Source organism: Panthera tigris, chromosome A3 (genome assembly GCF_018350195.1).
Source record: "Panthera tigris isolate Pti1 chromosome A3, P.tigris_Pti1_mat1.1, whole genome shotgun sequence".
Taxonomy (NCBI): domain Eukaryota; kingdom Metazoa; phylum Chordata; class Mammalia; order Carnivora; family Felidae; genus Panthera; species Panthera tigris.
Window position 1 is genome coordinate 9,498,484 of NC_056662.1, and position 7,577 is coordinate 9,506,060.

Below are 7,577 nucleotides of genomic sequence, written 5' to 3' on the forward strand. Positions count from 1 at the left end.
CTAAAAAAATATTACAATTCTCTTAAAATCTAGTCATTCATAAATGCTAAATCATAAAACTTTTTTCAAGATGTTTTATGTTAAAAGTAAAACCCAGTAAAAATATAAATGCTCATTTCTTAATCAGATTCCTCATTCTTTATGTATCTGTTTGGAGCTTTGCAGTTTTCTGGGCTATATTTACAAACCTAACATTTGGCTGCCAGAATCTCCAACCACTACAAGAAGCCATGGTGTCTGAAAAGGCATTTCTCATCACCTTTTTATCTCTGTGTGATAGCAAGGAGGAAGGAGGAAGAGGGTTAGTTAGTGCGGCAATAAAATTAATTTCAGCAATAAAAGTCACCTTTTCCCCTAATTTCCCCATGAAAAAAACCCACACTAAACTTCCTGCCAAATGCACCCCAGAGCTGTGTTAAGCCGTTTCTGCAGCTTTCCTTCCGCGACCTCCTCAACGTTTCCAAATCAAAACAAGATCAGTCATTTCTTTCAAATAGCAGGAAACATCCTCCCCAATTTGTCCAGAGTTTAATAAAAAGCTGGTAGCCACATTTCCTCGTCTCCCTATGCCATAAAATAGAGCAACATTTATACTAATTTCTGCAGTGCAAAAATGTTCTTTGCAGGAGAGAATCTATTACGGTTTTAAAAGGACACTTAAGGTGTTTTTCATAATTTGGAAAATCATATTTTCTCCCCTTAAATACAGTAATTTGGCGCAAACATGAACAGTGAATCAGGCTTTTTTCAGAAATTCCTTCTTTCCTCCCGTTGCCTACTCAAGATTGGGATTTTATTCACATGTTTAATATCTAGGATTGCAGCTAGGCCTTTGAGGGGGGTGGGGATGGAGAGAGGGTTATTTACAAGCACATGGGGAAGAAAAAAAACCTTACATCTCTTGTTTGCCATTCTTGTTGCTGCCCCTTGGAGCTGACCACCATTATGCCATTCCTTGATTATTATTTCCAATTCAACATCTCCGTAAATGGGAAATCAAGCGTCTCGAGGTATCTTTTTTTTTTTAATTTTTTTTATGTTTATTTATTTTTGACAGAGAGAGAGAGAGACAGAGTGTGAGCGGGGGAGGAGCAGAGAGGCAGGGAGACGCAGAATCCGAAGCAGGCTCCAGGCTCCGAGCTGTCCGCAGAGAGCCCGACGCGGGGCTCGAACCCACGAACCGCGAGATCCTGACCTGAGCCAAAGTCAGACACTTAACCGACTGAGCCACCCAGATGCCCCTCTCGAGGTATCTTGATTCAACATATCCCAATTTGAACTAACCTTCTTTCCAGGAAAGTGCCAATCTTAGCCAATGACACTACCTGTCCATCTGTTTCCTAGGAACCATAAACTGAGGCCGAAAGACAAGACCTCTGGTCTTCTCTCACCTCGTGCATCCAGATAATTATGGAGAAAATGTCTACCTCCAAATATCTCCCAAATATGAGTATTTTCTTCTCCCACCACTACCTGACTAATTTCTCACCTGGGCAACTGCGGCTACCCGCCAACTCGTCACCCTGCACGTCACTCCCTTTGGTGTCCACCAGCCACACAAAGGCCAAAGAGGTCTGCGGAAAACTCAGATCTGATCACAAGCCTCTTCAATGGCTTTTTAATACTCTGGGTAAAATCTAAAGTTCTTTTCGTGGTTTCCTTCAGAACTTGGTGACTAATGGCCTCTATGACTTCATGACATTGCTTTCCCCACCCTGGAACCCCGCCAGAAGCTGGAATCCTGGCCACTTTTTGGTTCTTGGGGTACATCCATGGTGTCTTATCTTGCTGCCCCACACATGCTATTCCTTTTTACCTGGAGTAGCCTTCTCTTAGCCCACCTCCTTCCTCACCAAACTGCTCAGAATGTGGTCCTCAGAGAAGTCTTCCACACTCCATGGTCTAGAAGAGCTTCCCTTGTTGTACATTGTCTTAGCCACCTGCATTTTTTCTCCTATAGCATTCACCGCATTTGACGTCATTTGCTAAATGATGGCCCCCTTACCTGGAGGCACCATGGTGGCAGAGAATATCTCTTTTCTTTAGCACTGTATCCTCAGCCACTAGCAAAGAATACCTGGATAAATATTGGATGGATGAATTAATGTTATTCCATAATTCATCTTTCTATGTCGATCTCTACCCCACACATTCATCCCCTCAACAAATATTTATTGTAACTTACTTATGCCATGCACCATACTAAGCATTAGGATGAGCGCATAATATACTAGGATAATCAAGACAGAGTTCCTAGTGGAGAAGCAAATTAATTAATTGACTAATTAAATTACATAGTATACATATTACATAAACAATATATAGACATGTATATATAATATATATGATAATTTTAGATGGTATTGAGAGCTGTGAAAAATATACCAGAATCAAACCACAACACTTCAAGGAGGGGAAATGTGGAGAAGGAATTGGCCACAGACAAATCCAGAGGAGGGAAGTTCCACGCCAGAGGCTTAGCAGGTAGAGGGTTCCTTGGTAGAAATAAGATTTATGGGATCAAGCAGGACAGTGTGGCTGGGACATTGGAATCTGGGGGCACAGATGCCTAAAATGAGGTGGGGCCAGATCACACAAGACCATGGAAGCTGCGGTGTGGAATGTGGATTTTATTTAAGTGCCACAGGAAACCATCTGGCAGAAGGAAGGAATGACAGGGTTGGATTTTTGTTTCAGAAGAATAAGTCTGTTTCTGCTATTTGGAATGGGGATTAGATGGGGGCCATGAGTGAAAGCGAAGGTATTCAAGAAGTGGTTTTAATTTGGATGCAAGCTTCAAGACTTCCCATTGTCTACGGGATAAAGCTCCAATTCCATCATGATGGAATGATATTTTAGGTTCCCTGAGGCCTGGCCCCTGCTACCCCTGTAGGCTTACCTCTACCCACTCCTTGGTGGCCCCTGCACTATAGCTGGTCAGCACACGGCACCTTGAACCCCCCTTCACATTTTCCCTTTAGCATTTGACATACACCGACTTTTCTTTTTCTAATTTCCCCAAAGCATGTGTTTTCTCCCTCAAACCTCATCTTCTACCTGGAGACATCAAAACACTCTTGAAGACCAGAGCAAATTTTCTTCTTCCTGAACAATGGGCCACATCTTTAAAAGAAAAAAAATGTGTATATACTGCTTGCCACTTCTTGGATTATTGCTTTCCAGTATTGTTTACCTCTTGTTTAGTTATCTCACCTTCCCTGTGGGTGCCTATATCCCATTTCCTCAAGCACAGTGCAAAACCCCCAAGGGCAAAGACTTTCCTTATGTTTCCGCAGAAACCTCCCCACAATGGCTGCCATGGCGCCATACCCACAACATGGCGCTCTCTGCTGACCTGCTGTGGAGGCAGCGCTAAATGCACTTGTAAGAACTGAGGGAAACACCAAGTTGCCTCATGACTAGGTAAGTAAAGGAGTTGGAAGTTGCAGAGATACACTTCAACAACAACAACAACAACTCTGCTTTTTAACGGCTTCTTTCCTGGAAGCCTCTTTCCTATAAAAACCGCCAGCTTTGAGTAGAAAATCGGATATGGAATATGAAAGAAGCTTGATGCGCTGTTGATCATTAGCTCTGAAATTCTAATCTGGCTTGAGGTCAGAGATTTGGAACTAAGCCCCACGGAAGGAGCAGCTCAGAGAAGCCCACTAAGGAAAGGTTGCCATGGCCCTGGATAAATTCGGTGCTCACACGATGTGAGATTTGAGGGTGGATTGTGGAGAACAGAACTGAGGCCAGAGGAAGGTAAACCCTGCTGAAAAGACAGCCATCAACACAGCCCGGCTGTGCTGCACGTCAGAACCGTGAATTAGGTTTGGGGAGAACTGGCCTCTGGCTTCTCATTTCTTGCCATGTGTCTTCACCTACTCAAGCAGGCATTTCACTGACAGGTTAAGACATTTAACACGAAATAACAGAAGGACAAAGGAGCATGGCTGACTGAATCACAGCAGTGGTATTTCTGTTCTCTAAAGGTAGTTTCCTGCGTTTGCCATGCTGAAAGTCTGTAAAGGGGACCCTGGAAACTCATGGGGAGGAAGGATGAGAGAGATCTAATCAACTGTATGTAGAACGTGGAACTGGTGGCTGCTGGGAAAATCTCACTTATTTTCCAAGACTTTTTTCTTTTTTTTTTTTTTTTTTAATTTTTTAACGTTTATTTTTGAGAGAGACAGAGCGTGAGTGGGGAGAGGCAGAGAGAGTGGGAGACACAGCATCCAAAGCAGGCTCCAGGCTCTGAGCTGGCAGCACAGAGCCCGATGCGGGGCTCAAACCCACAAACTGTGAGATCATGACCTGAGCTGAAGTGAGATGCTTAACCGACTGAGCCACCCAGGTGCCCCCCAAGACTTTTTCTAAGAGAAAGAAGAAGGTAATTCAGGAAACATGGATGGAAGGAGGTAGTCACAAACGGCTCCCCTGGGATTAAGAAAGCTAGAAACCCTGGTGACATCCTCTAAATCTAGAGACTTAGAAGACTCTATTAATTGTGCAAACTCCAGAACAATTCACTTGATCTTGACACTATCAACATTGGGGGCTGGATTATCCTACATCGGGGGGGCTATCTTGTGCAACATAGGATATAGGCATCCCTGGTCTCCACTCACTAGATGCTTGGAGCCCATCCCCAACCAGCTGTGACCAAAAATCTCTCCAGACATTGCAAAGTGCGCCCTGGAGGGGAGGGAGGTGCAAAATCACCTCCAGTTAAAAATCCCTGAGCTACCGTCAGACAGACTTGGGTTTCAGTTTCAAATTTGCCATTTCCGCATCTGTAGGATGGGAATAAATATCAGCCGCCTTAAAAAGCTGTGGGGAATAGTTAATGGATGAGGTATGTAAACCATGAGCACAGTCAGGCACGTACTAAGTGCTCGACAAATATCAGCCATCGCTATTCTTGTTACTATTATTTATTGATCATGGCCCAGGAAGAGAATTCCACACTCTTAACATTAGTTTTGGCTCCTTTAAGCGATGGAAAGAAAAGGGAATTGTTTTTCATGTGATATTACTTCTCATGCCTGCTAATGAAGAATCATATATATCTCGCCATGTAATTTCTCACAGATGAGCTCAAGGCCCCTGAATTCTCTTAATCTCACACTCCAAATAACTTGGGCATCAAGGAATCTTCCAGTATTTGCCATCGAGGAAAGAAAGAAAGGGTTCATTTTTTTTTCGCATTCAAGTCAATTTCCAAAATGAAACAGTAGACGAACGTCACGCACACCAATTACCTAATTGTGAAACTGCATCCCTGTTTTTGACATAAATAGTCGTGAAGTGGTAAGTTTTCAGCATGATTGTTAGGCTGATTGCTGAGTGCCAGATATCAGAGGCTAAAGAGGTTTTAGCCTGAAAAATTACTCTAGCATCTTTCGGTTGAGGGAAAATCACTTTAAGTAAATTAAAATAAGCTACGTCCTCTATGTCGGCCCTAGTAACGTCCCACTTGGGTGTGAGAATTTGTGGTCTCGTGGAGGACCATAAATGGGGGACGAGATGTGGTACAGAGAAGAATCATTTATTCTTTCGTTCTCCCGTGATTGATTGTGTTTTGTTTTGTTTTGTTTTTAAACTGAGAAGAGATATGAGTAGGAAAGGGTCTCTAACTTTGTAAACAAAGCTTTCTCTTGTATGTGACCTTCACAGTTAAGCGAGAGAACAAATGGTAAAATGATGCAGGTAAGCTGTGTTTCCATGGAAAACAACTAGATGTATGGAAATTCTATAATGCTTACCAAAAATAATGTATCAGTTCATCAACGTTGTTCATTAGATTGGTAGACTTGTTCTGTAAAGGACCAGACAAGAAATACTTTAGATGTTGGGGGCATATACAGTCTCTGTTGCAACTACCAAATTCTGCTATTACAGCACAAAAGCAGCTATAAAAAAATATGTAAACCATTGTATATAAAAATGTATATAAAATATGTAAAGTGAGGTTGTGTTCCAATAAAACTTTATTTACAGAAACAGGCAGCAGGCTGCATTTGGCCCACAGGCCCTTGTTTGCTGACCCCTGCTGAAGGTAAAACTCCAGAGAATGGCCAACCCCAATACCACTGGCCTTTGTTATTCTATCTGTCCTTTCAGTGCATTTATGACCCTTTTTGTGCAAATACCCTCAGGGAAATGATAAATACACGGCAGCCTTTTCATTTTTGTGTGACTGGACAGAATGATCGAGAAGGCTGCTCGTTTTAACAGAATTATTCCAATGTCTTTGCAGACTAAATAAGCCTAGTATGGAACCGCACATTTAATTTAATTTTTCCCCTCCAAAAATAAAAAGCAGTCATATTAAGAAATCCCATCACTCAACACTGAGAGGAAGCTCCTTCAAGTCTTCAGAGCTAAGGTAATTACTGGCAAAGAACCCCTGATGAGAGATCCTTGAGAAATGGAAAATGTACCCAAAGAACTAATAAAACCCCAGTCAATTGCTGTTAGATACCTCTAAATAGAATGCAGGGAGGAGATAAGGGTTACAGGGTTACAGGGTTGCAGGCATCCAGCTCAAACAGAAAGTCAGAGGGAAGGACTTCAAGAGAGTGTTGTGGACAAAGAGCTGGGGGCACAGGAGGGAATTTGCAATTTCCCCCAGGATACAGGCCTAGAATACAGTTCATAGCCCCAGTGTAGGTAGGTTACTGGTACAGGTCAAGAGAGTAGGAGGGCAAGAAAGGGGGAAAATGCCATCATCTTGGAATTAGCTATATATGTGGAAATAGTTGACAATTTCAAACAGTGTATGGGAAGGAAGGAAGGAAGGAAGGAAGGAAGGAAGGAAGGAAGGAAGGAAGGAAGGAAAGGAGGAAAGAAAGGAGGAAAGAAAGAAGGAAGGCAGAGAAAGACAGGAAAGAGGGAAGGAAGGAAAGAAGGAAGGAAGGAAGGCAGAGAAAGACAGGAAAGAGGGAAGGAGGGAGGAAAGAAAACAGAGACCAGCAGATGAGCAGCCCATGAAATCAGAACATAAACGGAGAAAAAGTGAACCTAATTAATATGGAAGAATACCGGAAGTCTCCGGGCCCCTGTCCATAAAAGGAAGTAGTTGGGTGCAGGGCTAAATTCACCCCCCAGTAGGAGACCCAGGCAGCAGCTCTGTGTGTGGCAGAAATGGGACAATGAGTGATGAGCAGGTCACACACCTGCTACATCAGAAGGGAAACCCTCTAGGTGACATCACGGAGCCTCCTGACCGTCAGAGAAGTTAGGAGATTCCCAGATTTTCTCTCAGGAGCATCTCTAGGTGGATCTGTGAGTTTGTCTTTTTTTTCTTTTATTTTTTTTAATGTTTATTTATTTTTGAGAGAGAGAGAGAGACAGAGTGTGAGTTGGGGAGTGGCAGAGACAGACGGAGACGCAGAATCCGAAGCAGGCTCCAGGCTCTGAGCTGTCAGCACAGAGCCCGATGCAGGGCTCGACCCCACGATCTGCGAGATCACGACCTGAGCTGAAGTCGGACGCTTAACCGACTGAGCCACCCAGGCGCCCCCCGCCTTTTTTTTTTTTAAAGTTTTTATACATAGCCTTTATTCTGACTC

The 7,577-nt window shown here is 43.2% G+C and overlaps 1 long non-coding RNA gene across 1 annotated transcript; it reads right to left on the reverse strand.

Moving 5' to 3' along the window:
* Nucleotides 1-1,866: 1,866 nt before the first annotated feature.
* LOC122237151 lies at nucleotides 1,867-7,132 on the reverse strand. Its single transcript, XR_006215361.1, has 3 exons — nucleotides 7,048-7,132; nucleotides 5,769-5,821; nucleotides 1,867-2,077 (listed from the first exon to the last, which is right to left on the reverse strand). It is a non-coding gene; the product is annotated as an uncharacterized LOC122237151 (long non-coding RNA).
* Nucleotides 7,133-7,577: the final 445 nt, after the last annotated feature.